Below are 6,305 nucleotides of genomic sequence, written 5' to 3' on the forward strand. Positions count from 1 at the left end.
AAGCCAAAATAAATTCTAAAAAAAGAAAATAAAAATAAATTCCCTATTTTTAACAAATTAAAATAATGATATGTCCAAAAAAATTAATTAAAACCCATCAAATTATATATTCAGAACTTCAAGGTATGTTTGAAATTTGTATTACAAATTCCATAAAATATCAATTAAAAACAAATAAAACAAAAAACTCTTGAAAATTTCCAATCAAAGAGTTCATTTAAATATTTTTTCAGATACTAAAAAATAATACAAATGCTTAAAAGAAAACCAAACATTTACGAACAAATAAAGAAAATATATATACAATATATAAATACAAAGTAAAGAGCTTCATTTTGAATGCCAAATTAAGACTTCCAAATCTTATTTAAATTTATATATTTATGTCAAAGGTATTCCTTATGAAATGGATGACCTACTTTTTCAAATAAGTGGTTCAAAATCGAGAGAAAGATGTAAGACGATGGAATTAATCTCAACCATTGCTTACATTTATATCAATTTAACAAAAAAAAACTTTTCGGAGAGTCATCATGTAAGAACAAAGTTCGAGAGCAATTATTTTATGACAGGATCAATGGTACATATTAATCTCATCATTACCCTTTTTGGTTCGGACTTCAATGATAGAGTTTGGAGTGAGGTGGATTGTCAAATGATGACATGTCGCAGGCGTCATATTAATGAGTATAGATTCTCTGTTCTTCAGCATCTGGTTAGTTTGTGCTCCCCTGAGGGTTTCGATTTGAACTGCTTCTACATTATGGGTGGAAATCTCAACTGTAATGAGCCCACGAGCTGTGATAGTTGGAAGGGTGAAAGTAAAATTTGGAGAAGGCTGCATAAAAACGGCTTCACTGATTATATGGAGAAATTGCATGGGAGCAAGAAGCCTGTTTCCCGTGGTTTTGCCAAGGGTTGGAAAAATAACAAAGTTACTCTGTTTGGTCAGACCTAAAGAGTGAATGAAGATTTGGTGGCCGAGGTGACTGGTTTGTAGAAGGATGACATCAAATTTTGTAGAGATCGTAAGTTCTCGGTGGAAGCCATAAAAATTTTCCCCAAGAACGAAGAAGAAAGGGCTCACCTTGCCAAAAAGGATAATATTTCCTATTATCTCCCTAACCAGGTAAACTCCTTTTGGCAGAAAATGTTGAAAGTGTTAATGGAGTATCTTACTGTTGATGGTAGGTTCTCGAAAGTCTATAATTATCACTTTGTTATCCTTAATCACTTTCGCCATGGTTCTAAGATATCTCTTCCCTTCTATCTGACCTCCTCCCTTAATGACAGTCTGGCTGACCATGCTAAGAAAGACAATTTCTACCCCATTGCCCGCCAAGGTCTTATTCTGTTAATTTATGAGTATCTTAAGGATAAAGTTAAGGCCAATAAGGATGATCCCCTTGTGGAGAGTGCCCAAATCTCTGCGGATGATGATAGTTTTTAGTCTGATAAGGATTCTACCAATCCTCCCCCTAAAAAGAAATCGAGGGTTAGTAAGAAAGCTGAAGAAGATGCTGAAGAGATGACTAATCTTAAGCAGGAGCAGGAGAAGGAGGTGGAGAAGGAGGCGAAGCATGAGCAGGAGAAGGAGGTGGAGGGTTAGAAAGGAGACAAGGATAATGAGCAGGGTAAAGAGGATTTTGATGAGGCAGAGGAGAAAGAGAGTCCCTATGATACAGACGACAGGGATGAGGTTCAGAATAATATGGAAGGAGGGCAACCCTAGGCCTAAGGATTTTGCCTAGGACATGGAGGATGCAGATACTATTCTGAATGTTGTTAGAAATAGCTCTCTGGAAATGTTTAAGTTCCAGAAGTGGGTGGTTGATAATATTACCAACATTCAGGAAAAACAGAGAGCTGGAGCTCAAAATTGATAATGTGGTTAAGGATATTAATGATAAAGGAAAAGAGGAAAATTCTGAGGATAATAGTGAAGTAGAGGATGAAAAAGATATTCCTGACTGGTCGGAGGGTGAGATCATAAAGGGAGATGTGAAGCACTTAGAGGATGTGGTAAGGACTCTCAAAGAAAATGGTGAGTCTGATTATAAACTAATAAACAACATGGTTCAAAAAACCGAGAGTGCTCTGAGGAAAATCATGGAGCATAGCTTGGCTGTGATGAAGGTGACTTCCCAAAATATGAATGCGCTGGTTGCCTACCTAGAGAAGGATAAGCAGAACAAAGATATTGTGATTGTTGATGATGAGTCGTGTTCTAGCTCTGTCCAACATTCTTCCAGACGCAGAACTAGGCAAAATGCTAAAGAGTTGGAGTTGAAGACTAAAGGTAATCAACAGGTGCAGGAAAGCAAAGACCTTAAAGAGGCGGCAAATGCAATGATGATGCTTGTCAAGGATGCTGAGGAGACCATAAAGATTTTCACCTAGATGTTCTAATTTTTTTTTAGGTGTGTCAATATTTCGTTGGTCTTTTACTGTACTTTTCTTTGGCTGTTGTCTTTTGTGCTGATCTTTTGCTGCCTTTCTTTCTTCGTTCTGTCCTTTCTTGCTTCTCTAATGCTTTTCTTTATGATTTGTAAGTGGGTTTCGGGTCCCTTAAAACTTGTTTTTCCTTAATAAAAAACAAACAAAAAACTTTAATTATAAAAAATAAAAAATATCTATTTAAATATTATTAATTAGAAAAAGAATGTGCATAAAAGGAAAAATGTATCTTTTGTTATTATATTCTTTTGATAAGAATATCTTTTAATATTATCTTCTTTGATTAGGATATTTTATCTTATTCTTTAAAGTTTCAAAAGGAAAATGAAAATTTATTGGAAAAGAAAGAATTGGCTTTATTCTAATTCCATTCATTTTCATTAAGTTTAAAATTTATTTAAATTTTTTTTTTTTTTGATGAAATTATAAATAACAAATATAAGTTATTAAATTAATTTAAATTATAATTATTTATCTTATTAAAATTTTAATTATTGTAGAATTATTATATTTTGAAATAAAAATCTATCTTTTATTATTGTCTTCTTTTGATAAGAATATTTTTAATGATCTTTTTTATTAGGATAATTTATCTTTTTTTTTTCTTATAAGAATTAATTTTTCATTAAGTTAAAAATTCATTTTAATTATTTATGTTTAGTTATGAAATTACAAATAATAATTAAAAATTATTAAAATTTAATTTATAAATTTTTGCTTTATTAATTGTAAAATAATTAAATTTGATTTTTTATTTTAAATTATATAATAAAATTAATTTCAATTTAAAACGCAAGTTAAAAGTTTATAGCAAGAGAGCAAGCTAGAGAGATAGAACTAATTTAAGGATAACATGTGACCTTGAGGAGTTATACTTAAGGTAGCATGTCATTTGATTGTTATCTCCATCTCTATCTCTCTCCCCTTATATCTCCTTGCACCTCTCTATCTCTCTCTCCCCTATTGCTCTCTTTCATTTCTCTCTACTCTTTTACCTTATATCTATTTCTCTCTCTATCTATATCTCTATATCTCTCTCACTCAAACACACACTCTTTATTTCTCTTTCCCTATCTCTATCTTATACACTCAACTACCCCCTCATCTCTCCTACTCTATATAAATCCATCTATCTCTATATATCACTTCCTATGTCTTTATCTTTCTATCTCTCTATCTCCCCCTCTAATTGTCTCCCTCTTTCTATCTCTATTTCTCTCCCACCCTCCCCCCATTTGTTTCTCTTTCATCTCTATCTATTCTTCAATCCTCTCTCCTTAGCTTCTATCTCTACCTCTCTTTTCCTCTCACCCCATTTTAAACATAAATTGATTATCTTCCTAATTTAAAGTTTGTTTTATAGGTTATGTTCATGTTATGATTTAAAGGTTTTGTTCCAATTATGATTAGATGGGTTATGATTCAAAAGCTTTGTTTAAATTATGATTGGATTCTTGTATGAGGATACAAACATCATTTTCTAAATAATCTGTTAGACTAAGTTTTTCTCTCTATTTTAAAATATAACTGTGTAAATAATTTGAATCGGAAAAATTACAATTAAACTAAAAACACTTTAAATTCTTCTTCATAAACCATTAAAAAATCATACCTGCTGTCAATTTTGTCCCTAATCAATAATAATAAATTGTAATTATTAATAATTTTTCGCTTCAGAAAACTAAACTGTAATTTTGGGGAATTCAAAGCCATACTGATAAAGTTGCAGGTAAAACTTGAGCATATGTTACATATGCCTCGTCCATTATCTGCACTAACCATTGTGACTAAAAATTATAAAGCAAACGTGACTGTGAATTTCATAAAGCAATACGAAGAAAAATAATTTGAACGCAGTCTACAATAATAATAATAGACTGAAATGTTTCTGAAATGTAATGGGGAAAAAATGTTATCTATTTTTTTCATACACTGGTAGATTATGAAGTGCTATTCATTCACAGATTGAATCTAAAATTATTTCAAAAAACTATCGACCATAAAAGACTGTAACTAAAACAGGCTTCAGGCCATTGAGATTAAGCATTCGATCCAAAACATTGATCTGAAAAAAATCTAACAATTTGCTCTTCGATCAACCTGTCATCGCAGAGCACTCGGCTGGATTGACAAAGCTAGAAATGCATTTTTTAAAAACAAAGATTTTCGTTTATCATATTTGATAACCTAATACACCATTCATGTAAGGATTTCATAAGGATTTTATGCGTTCAAATCTGCCATTTATTTCCAGTACAAAAGTCTGATTTGTCAAATGCGGTGTGTCGATGATAACTAAAGCATTTAAGAAATCAATAAGGAATGTCCTGCTTCAACTGTTGATTTCCTAATGCTTCATTTTAATGTGTATTTATATCACTTCTGCACAATCAAAATAGTTCGGCTCAATTAATGTTTGTAACAACGCATTTAATAACTAACCAGTCGACAGCAGGAATTGCAATTGCCTTTAAATTCGGAATTCGTTTCTCAGAGAAAAAAACACTAGATGAAAAGAACAGTCAACCCTAGCAGAGAAACTTCAACATCTAAAGCAGGAATTTGTCAGAAAATAAAAGGGCAAGCCCTAAATAAAATCAGGCACTAAATATATTTTTGATACTCTTAAAAATTCAAAGGCACTAAATATATTTTAGATAACCTTAAAAATTGTAGCAATGTATATCACAATAGAAATTATTTACAAAATTCAAGGTAAAGAAAGCCCCTCCGAATGTCCTACCTGTAACTGTACAGAACAATATCGATGCCAAAAATTATATTTTCTGAGAAGAAATTTTTTAAGAAGTTGTGTGATAATGTAAAAGGTGGTGTTGATTATTTTCAAGACCTGAAGGAATCGACGCGCGTCATGGATGCATCTGGCTTTGCAGTGCACAAAGGATGAAGATTGATTCATTTGTATACATCTAGACAATTGTGAGCTCTTTTTTCACATAAGGATGAAGATTGATTCATTTTCATGCATAAGGATGAAGATTGATTCATTTTCATGCAAAGGAATTCATCTTGAGACAGACAGAAGAGCGCTGACACCATGTTGAAGACAAGGGCTCTTCTCAAAATTTCTTCTTAAGCTACATTGCACAGCTATATTACAAGGCTTGTCATGCGAAATAAACTCTTACACAGTACAAACAGATATATTTAACATCTAAGCCCGCAGAAACCCGGTGCAAAAGCAAAATGACCCTGATCGAGTTCCCCTGTTTAAGAGAATCTATAACAGAAATATATATACAACATCTCATATATACAAAGAGGATGCTTTACCTCCTATGGCTGGCTATGCTATATCAACTTCAAATTTTAAGACCACAGCTGCTTATTACAATTCATTAGCATCCATGGCTTCTCCGATGAAATTCCCTGCCTAATAATTACCATGACAGTCCTTGTCGTTCTCAAATCTCTTTGCTTATTCCAGCCTTTACTTGGGCATTTCTAGACATAGACCATGATCTACTTACACACTCTGTTGAGGACTGATATAATAATACCTTCCCAGTGCCCTGTCCACATTACGAGGCGTTACCAAAACCAGACATTGATCTTTTCACTGCAGATCATTGGACCGTCGATCTGCGCACAGAAACACTCTGCCTTGCAGAAGCAAACTCTGCCTTCCTATTTCCAACACCAGTCACGGAAACCAATGACGAGATCCAAGGTTTCCTTCCATCTTCTCTATCTAAAAATTTTGCAACACCAAACAAAATCAAACAAAGAGAAAACCCCAATTCCCTCACCCTGACTTTAAACCTGAGCATCAGAAAATGAAAATGAAATTCAATAGCGGTAGAATTCAAAACAAATATGTTTGAAAT

The sequence above is a fragment of the Cryptomeria japonica genome, chromosome 3 (assembly GCF_030272615.1).
Source record: "Cryptomeria japonica chromosome 3, Sugi_1.0, whole genome shotgun sequence".
In the NCBI taxonomy this organism is placed as follows: domain Eukaryota; kingdom Viridiplantae; phylum Streptophyta; class Pinopsida; order Cupressales; family Cupressaceae; genus Cryptomeria; species Cryptomeria japonica.